Source organism: Echinops telfairi, unplaced genomic scaffold (assembly GCF_000313985.2).
Source record: "Echinops telfairi isolate 266 unplaced genomic scaffold, ASM31398v2 ScPeMD7_7420;HRSCAF=8458, whole genome shotgun sequence".
Classification (NCBI taxonomy): domain Eukaryota; kingdom Metazoa; phylum Chordata; class Mammalia; order Afrosoricida; family Tenrecidae; genus Echinops; species Echinops telfairi.
The window spans coordinates 22,372,403-22,378,680 of record NW_022111320.1 but is presented as its reverse complement, the minus strand read 5'-3'; positions in this window follow the sequence as shown (position 1 = coordinate 22,378,680).

Sequence of the window (6,278 nt, the reverse complement as noted above, 5' to 3'; positions counted from 1 at the left end):
TTTATCAAAAATAGGAAAATGAACAGAATTTCAAATTTTCATGGGGTCTGGAGCCGTGGAGACTACATAAACCACTATTGCAGAGATAATGAAATCTTCAAACAACAACATCCCCTGAAGTTCCCTTAACAGCGAATGATAGTTTTGCTTCACTAGAAAAGAGGACCTGGAACAGTGTGCCTATTCAAGAACACTCTATTCATGATCAATAATAGCAACTTGAAAGATTAGATGGGAAATTGCGGGGGCAGTGAGTCTCTGTTAATGAGGGATGGGCAACTCAGGCTGTTGAGAATGGTTGCATAAATTTAGAAAGTAATCAATAGCACTGAAATTTACATGTAGAAATTGGTGGATTGGTGTGTGTTCTGCTATACACATTCTCAACAACACCAACAAAAATAAAATAAAGTATAAAAAATATACCTGCAGTAAGTAGGGATTTTAAATTAGCCAGCATACTTATGCAGTTATGCAATGGACAACATAATTTGGAGTTTGGGGCAATTACAAAATATTTATGCATTACTCTGGATGTAGTTGTCTAGTGAGAACAGTAAAATGTAATAACTCAGGCATTCTTTTTTAAATATTCGTCACCTCAAATGTTACAGTTGCAATAAATAACAATAACTCTTTATAATCAAAGAACGGATCTTCTGGTTAAAAGCAGAACAAAAGTACTGAAAATTTAGACCAATTTTTAGAAGAGAGCAAATGAATATAAATGTATTGATGGACAAACTAAAGCAAAGAGAAATAGCCAATAGTACTCAGACGGTGGCCAAAGAATATGAGAATATTTTTCCCTGAACCAAAAAATTTCAAACTTGGAGAAGTAAGCTTCATAGAGTGAAAATGATAAGGACAGAATTCAAATAGTTGCTATAAGAGCTCTTTACGGAACAAATATATAGCTCACCACATCCCTCTCTGCCTCTAGACCTCTGCATAAAAATCCAGTGACTTAGACCACTTATTCTCAAGAATATAAAATGAAGAAATCCTCTTTGAAGAAATAAAATGACTTGCCTGGGGAAAGCTAGAGTTTCCACTAGTTATCAGTAGAACTGTAAAACACCCCACATTATAGTGTCTTAAAACAGTGAATCGTTGCTTATTATTTCTCTTACATCTGTGCATCAGGGATTAGTGTAGGATTTGGCTGAATGCTTCTCCTTCATGTTACATCAGTTAGCTATGTTCCCATATCTGAATCTCACTGGCAGCTGGAGCAGGGGGTGGGGTGGGGGGCCTGGGGGCGCCTAGAAGGATTTACACATGTCTGGTGCCTCAATGCTGTTCCATGTAGACTCTGTATGTTCTGTTGTGTTGTTTTTTTTCAGTGAACAAGTGTCTATTGTAATCCCTCAACAATCTTCTTCTTACTTCAGGTTTGTTAATGTCCTATGGGCCAAAGCAAGGACCAGGTCTAAGTACACATTTGTTTGAAAGAAGACTGTACAAAGGTGTGAATAATGGACAATGAGGAAAACAGGGAAATAAACCCCATATTAGATTATGCTATTGTTTAATGGGGTTACCAATGTCTTCTCCAATAATCTACAAGAAAACACATTTTGGGTTTCAGAGGGTTGCTCTGCCTGCTTCTTACCAAGCTACCTATATTGGTCTAATTTGCATAGTCCTTGAAATTAGTTTTCATTAAGATGAAGGGAATGTTTGTACAATTAAATAAATCTAAATCATATGCCTACATGCATATTAACATTGTTCCATGCGATATTTGAAGATAACAAAGAACAAAGAGAAAAGAAAGGAGGAAATGATGGTATAGCCAAACAGTGAGCTCTTCTGAAAAAGAACAGAAGTTTTAGTAATCTTAATTGGCCACTTAAAATTTTCAAAGAAGATGTAAGCTCTATAAAACAAGATAAGATTGCTATAAAAATGGGACGGGCACAGAAAAAGCAACAACGATTGAGAATTTTAAAATGTAATTACCAAAATAACAAAGAACACCAATCATGGGAAGAAGAAACGAGAAGCATCAAGAATACAGAGAATATATATATAGTGTGAGCCAAGTTAATAGACATGGAAACTCCATACAGAGGACCAAAAAATAAAAGAGAGATAATAATCAAGTAATAGTACAATTTCATAAAGCCTGTGATAGACATGACCTTTTAGATCACAGACGACACAAAAGCGATGAGCAAAATGAACAAAAAGGGCCCAGGTCTAAATATAGCTTCATGAGATTTCAGAAAATAAAGAAGAAAATGATTTAATAGTAAACTCTTTATTAGTAAGACTGATTGTGCTAGACAAACATGGTACAATCCAGGAGAAAATCATTGTTAACATAAAATACAATATGCAGCCAAACTGGAGTTGAATGTGTGTGAAAGATAAAAATGCACTAATTATATATATATATATATATCCTTCTGATATATTTTAAATTTAAATGACATTAGTTTTCCAGGGGCAGGGGGCAGTATATGGATTATAGCAAAACAAAGCAACACAGAAATTACTGGAGGAAACAAAGCAAAGCAGAAAATAAGGGAGAAGTCTCAACATAAGGGAAACTCAGTTCCTTAGATTCTATAAAAACAGCACAAAAGCTAATTAAACCAAATTTTTGTTTCCTCTTACCTGGAGATCAATAATGATGGCCAATGGTTTCTGCTTCTAACTCCCCTTCAACACTGACCAGTGGCCCAGGACCTATTTAGAGCACTCCCATTGCTCCTGCATGCCCTGATCTGTGCCAGGTTCCATTTCAACTCCCCCAGCTAAACTCCTCATGTGACTGGCCCCTGGGAGCCCTATGTGGATAGCAGACCACGTAGGCGTCTTGACTCAGACATTCTCACTACCCAAGCAATGTTTTTGCCATTTATAAATTACTTTTCTTGAACTCCTAATTCCTTGTCACTGTCGGCATCCTCAGCATGGGCACAAAGGAACTAACCATGTCAAAGAAGCAGGAAACCCCACCTAAACTGAGTGTTTATTTATTCATTTTTCGCTCTAGCTCTACATCCTTCTTTTATTTTAATTCATCTAAATTCCTCTTCAAATCTCGAGTCCTCTTTCTCCTTTTGGTCTATCCAGAGGGTCACTTAATATTGCGACTGATAATCTTATTTTATGCTCTTTCTTCTGCTCCCACAGCTTCCTTACATACCCATCTTTTCCTCTTTCCTTCATATCCTCACCGTATGTCGTCAGCTCATGTTAGACTTCTCTCTTGCAACTCAAAAAGCCAACACACCCAGGAGCCCACACACCACTAATAAGTGCCCCATGATGCCACAGGAACAGCAATCACAGCACACCTCAAAAATGAAAAAACAAAGCAAATAAACTAAAATAACTGAAAATACCACAAACTTAATGGAGTACTTTGAAAAAGATGCTATGCAACTGCCAAAAATAGAATTCAGAATAATCAAGCCAAGGATATGCCAGAAGATAAACAATGAAATAGAAGATTTAAGTAATACGAAGAGCTGAGAAATATCTGAGAAAAAAATCAATGAGCTCAGAAGACAATCAATCTGACTACAATTAGTGAGAGAAATAATTAACCAAAAAAAGCAAAAGAATACAAAAAATAAAAATAATAAGATAAAGTAAGACTGGTAATGATGTGTGACACTATTTAAAAAAATAACCTATCTTATAAAGATCCTGGAGCAAGAAGCAACTAACACACAAAAATCCACAGAGAATATTGCATGAGAATTTATGGTAGAAATGTCCCCCAACAATATAAAAAAAGGAAATAGCCATTCAAGAAACTAAGATAACCCCAAATAGGATAGACCCATAAAGATAAACACCCAGATATAGCATAGACTCTTTAATTTCAAGACAAAGGGCAGATAGACGAGAAAGAACAGCCACCTACAAAAGAAAATGGATAAACTCAGATTTCTTAGCAGAAACTATGCAGGAAAGAAGACAATGGAGTGGCATACATCAAATATTGAAAGAAAAAAAGTGCGACAACCCAAAAACTCTATATCCAGAAAAATCATCAAGAAATAAAGGAATTTCCAGACAAGGACAAACTAAAGGAATTTATAAAACCAAGGTCAGCACTACAAAAATATTAATAGAATCACCATAGACAGGGAATCAGCAAGAGCCCACCCCATTGAGAGCATCAAACAGGACAAGAGCACCCATTAGTCCATACAATGAAAGCAGCACTCGAACACAGAATTACATGAAGAGCAAAGATCCAAGTAAAAATATACATACAGAGACACACTTTAAACTAAAAGACAGTAATAGACTAAAAAAACAAGGATAATGAAATATCTACCAAGTCAATGGTAATCATAAAAAGTGGGAGTGGCGATATTAATATCTGATAAAATAGACTTCAAAGCTAATAACAGAATGAGAGACAAGTATGGACACCACACTGATGAAAATAACAATATAGCAGGAATCCATAACAATAGTAATTATACACACCCAGTGGAAAATGCTTGAAATACATCAATGAAATCCTCAGGAAGTTGAAGAGAGTCATAAACAGCGGACAATAATAGTAGGAGACACAACTCTCACGGAAAGGCAGATTATCAGGAATTAGAAAACAATCAGCAATAAGAAAACAGAAAACTGAACAACACAATCAACCTCCTTGACCGTCTAGTCAGATACAGAACACATCCAACTACAACATAGTATGTATTCTTCTCTAGCACACACAGTACATGCTCCAACATAGATAACATATTGGGTCGCAAGGCAAGTCTTAACAAATTAAAAAAACTTTAAGATCTTACAATCTATCTTCTCAGATCAAAACAATAGAAAGATCGGGAACATACAGCCAAACACATGGAGACTGAACAAAAACAAGTCTTAAAAACGACTGGATAATAAATCAGATAAAGGATGAAATTAAGAAATTCCTCAAAACAAATGATAACATAAAATAACATACCAAAATAGCTAACACTGTTATCATAGACAAATGCATAGCAATAAATGCATAAACGAGAAAATAAATACTTTAAAATAACACCTCCATCAGTTAAAACAGGGTAAGAACATAATTCCTCCAACAACAGCAGAAAATAAATAATAAAGTAGAAATGAACAAACGGAAACACAAATAACACCTAAAAAATGATAGGAAAGAAATGACAAGAAGTTGGTTCTTTGAAAAGATTAACAAAATTGATAAACTACTGGCAAATTTAACAAAGCAAAAGAAAGAAGATGCAAATATCAAAAATTAGCCATGAAAAGGGTGACATTACAACAGGTCAAAATGAAATTTAAAAAATAATAACACATTACTACAAAATAATGTTCTATAAGTTTGACAATCTAGAAGAAATAGACAAATACCTAAAAGTACACCTTCTGCCCAATTTCGCAGACAGATGTGGAAAACTTGAACAGAGCTATAACAAAAGAAGGATCAGAGAAGGTCATCACAAAACTTCCAACCAAGAAATGTTCAGGACCAGATGGCTTCACAAGTATTCAGTGAAGTACTGTCACCAATTCTGCACAGATTATTACAAAATATAGAAAAGGAGAGAAAATTCCCAAATTTATTCTATGAAGTGATCATAATCCTGATACCGAACCCCAGCAAAGACCACACAAGACAGAAAACTACACACCAATATCCCTCATGAGTACAGATTGCAAAAGAATTTCAACAAATCCAGCTAATGAAAGAATCTAAAATTATGTAAACAAATAATAATTCATTATTACCAAGTAGGATTCATACAGAGGATACGAAGATAGCTCAACATTTTAAACAAAATCCATGTAATCCACCACATCAACAACAAAGAATAAGATAAACATAATCATATCAATTGATGCAGAAAAGGCATGTAACAATATCCAACACCCATATCTGAGAAAAAACATCCAACAAAATAAGAATAGATGGTAAGTCCCTCCAAATAATAAAGGTCACATACAAAAATCTAATAGCGAACATCAGGCTTAACGAAGAAAAACTGAAAATATTTCCCTTGGGAATGGAAGCTACTCCCAGTTTTATTCAACATCATGCTGGAAGTCTTAGCCAGACGCTTAGACAACAGAGAGAAGTTAGTAGATTACAACTGGAAAAAAAAGATGTGAAACTCGCTACTTGCTGATGATATGATTTTTATATTTGAGGACCCAAAGGAATCTTAAAAAAAAAAAAATTTTAGAAACAATGGAGAAATGTAGTTAAGTAGCAAGATACAAGATTTAACTAGCAGAAATCAATTGGATTTCTTTATATCACCAAAGATCATTCCGAAAAA